This window comes from Sciurus carolinensis, chromosome 17, assembly GCF_902686445.1.
Source record: "Sciurus carolinensis chromosome 17, mSciCar1.2, whole genome shotgun sequence".
Classification (NCBI taxonomy): Eukaryota; Metazoa; Chordata; class Mammalia; order Rodentia; family Sciuridae; genus Sciurus; species Sciurus carolinensis.
In genome coordinates, this window is record NC_062229.1 from 18,563,001 (window position 1) to 18,566,199 (window position 3,199).

The window sequence follows — 3,199 nt, forward strand, 5'->3', positions numbered from 1 at the left end:
TCTGCAAAGCAAACTTCGCCACACTCTGCTGCGCACATTTGATCTGGATTGGTATAAAGCCACAGCACATTATCAGTAAACTGTGTTCTCTCTCATCTACCTGATCTCATGAAGGTCACTCTAAACACAGGATAGACCATGGCAGCTACGATTGCATGGGAGAAAGTGAAAAGCAACCATGAATCCTGGAGGAAAAGGAAAAGGCATCGAAATTTTAACTGTGAACAAATGGCATGCTCAGACAACACTCATTTTTCCATTTATAATTTTCATCAACTTTTTATTTGGAGAAAATTGTAGATTGACATGTTCTTGTTAAGAAATGAGGCTAAAAGATCCAAGGACATTTTAATCAGCTTTCACAAAAGACTGAGCAAAATATTACAGCCGGGTATTTAGAGTGATGAAAAGGAAAAGAAATTGCACAGCAAAGAAAAGCATCCACACCCATGTTTCTGCAGCTTCATTCAAAACAGCTAAGTATGGATTCAACCTAAGTGCTCATCACCTGATGATTGGAGGAGAAAAATGTGTCACATACACAACATGGAACATCACTCAGCTGCATGGAAGGAGGAAATCCTGTCACTGTGGCAATGTGGATGGAGCCAGAGGACATTGTGCTGAGTGGATAAGGCAGATACACAAAGGCAAGTGCTGTGTGGTCTCTCTCATATGAGGAAGTTAAAAAATAAAACAAAATGCCAACCTGAATGTAGATGTTGGTATGGGGTTGGAGAGAGTGAATTATGGGGCTGGATTTGATGAGTGTACACTGTAGGCATGTGTGGAAATACCAGGCTGATCCTCATGAAGGTTTACAAATAATACATGCTTATCAAAGGAAAATGCAGAACGGTTCCCATCAGTCAAGGATTCTGAGTGTTGCCCCATTACAGCCACATCCACCTCCGTCCCTGTCCAGTGACTGTCCACTCATGATCATTAATGTAATCACCATTTATTTATTGCTGACATTTCAAAAAAGTTTTCAAGCACATAAAATTGTGCACCTGGGGAAAATGGTGAAGTAGATACCTGTGAGGACAGGTTTGTCCATGACTATGGTCAGTACTGTGGACACCACACTGAAATAGAAAGAGGATCCAAATGATGAGGATATACCCTGATGACTTGCTAACAACCTGGTATGTTTAAGGCTACCTTGTCAAGAATGTAATTTATGGAAGTGATACAGCAAGGAACACACACTTGATAACCTATTGTCAGCCAGGCATGGTGCTGCATACCTGCTATCCCAGTGACTCAGGAGGCTGAGACATAAAGATTGCAAGTTCAAGGTCAGTCTCAGCACCCAGGTAGGCTATAAGCCACTTAGGAAGACCCCATCTCAGACAGAAAACAGGGCTCCGTATGGTTAAATATCCCTCAGTTCAATCTATGGTACCAAATTTATTTTTTCTCAGATTTTCCCCCACAAGAAAATTATTAAAATGACCTTGTTTGTTAAATACATTAAACAACTGAATAAATATTATGACTATTTTCAGTGAAATAAACAATTTCTTAGCATGATATATGTCATTTGAGATTAAATTATTTCTAGAAATATATCTTAGGTGATAAATGAGAATTTGCAAGTTTTCCTTTTTCAAAGATGGGAATGATTTGGGGAAAGTTGAAGAAGGACACATCGAGAGGATTGGATTTCAGAGAGCTCAGAAAGTGTCATAAAGTGAATGACACAGTGGAACTGCATGCAGAGGTGGAAATCAAAGGAACAGAAACTCACGAATAAAGTAGGAGGAACAAGTTCTACTTCCACTTTCTGAAAAGAATCCAGTTTCTGACTCAGAGGGTATGAGTCCTGCAATCATGGGATTTTCTCCAGTTTCGGTCAATTGACATTTAATCTTTCTCTTTCAAAGACTCTCCTCAGTGCGCTCTTCAGGTCCTGATTCCTCAGACTGTAGATGAAAGGGTTCAGCATGGGGGTGACCACAGTGTACATCACAGAGGCTGTTGAAGTTGAACGTGAGTTTTGGGCCACTGCAGAACTGAGGTACACACCTAGGCCTGTGCAATAAAATAAGGAGACCACAGATATGTGAGAAGCACAGGTGGAGAAGGCTTTGTACCTCCCCTGAACTGATGAGATTGCACAGATGGAGGAAATGCTCTTGGAATAAGAGTAAAGAATGCCAGTGAGGGTGCCACCACCAAGCAAGATGGCAGCAACATAAATCACCACCTCATTGAGAAAGGTGTCAGAGCAGGCAAGTTGGACCACCTGGTTGAGCTCACAGAAGAAGTGGGGGATTTCCAGGTCCATGCAGAAGGACAGGCGCAACACCATTAACCTTTGAAACAATGCATATAAAATACTCACAACCCAGGACACCAGAATTAGCAATCCACAGAGATGGAGCTTCATGATGACCATGTAGTGCAGTGGGCGACAAATGGCCACATACCTGTCATAGGCCATCACAGTCAACAGAAGAATGTCCAACTCTATAAGGAGTACAAAGAAATGAATCTGGGTGATGCAGCCTGCGTATGTGATGGCCTTGTGTCTGGATGTTCACAAGCATCTTTGGGATGGTGGTGGAGGTGAAGCAGATGTCCACAAAGGACAGGTTGGAGAGGAAGAAGTACATGGGCATGTGCAGGTGGGAGTCTGAGATGGTGGCCAGGATGATGAGTAGGTTCTCCGGCACAGTGACCAGGTACATGGAGATGAAAAGTTCAAAGATGAAGGGCTGAAGTTATGGGTCCTCGGCAAATCCCAGAAAGAGGAATTCTGAAATCTCTGTGTCATTCATTGGTTTCATGTGGTTGGTGTGACTATGAGAGAGAGAGAAGGAGAGAGGGAAAGGAGAAGGATTTCTACTGTATAATTTCTATTTTCTCTCATTTTTATTCACAGTAAAGGCATCATTTTTAGATTTCATCTGAATCTGGTCACCTGTCAAGGCGTCACCTACACTTTTTAAAGCAAGTTTCTTCCAATATCTCAGCATTTCTTCAGGAGGTCGTATACTCTAGAATTATACTGAGAAATCTCTATTGAACTTAAAGAATAAAAAGTTGAATATTTACAATGTCCTGGGAATAATCTAGAAAATGTGTGAACAGTACAAAAAAACGATGTCCCTACAATCTAAAGATGGAGAAAATTATAAGCAAATTTTGAAAATTATATAACATGCCAGATGAGGAGATGATTGGGAATAAA

At 41.2% G+C, this 3,199-nt stretch overlaps 1 pseudogene; it reads right to left on the bottom strand.

Moving 5' to 3' along the window:
- Nucleotides 1-1,858: 1,858 nt before the first annotated feature.
- LOC124968178 (olfactory receptor 7A5-like) lies at nucleotides 1,859-2,795 on the bottom strand (annotated as a pseudogene).
- Nucleotides 2,796-3,199: the final 404 nt, after the last annotated feature.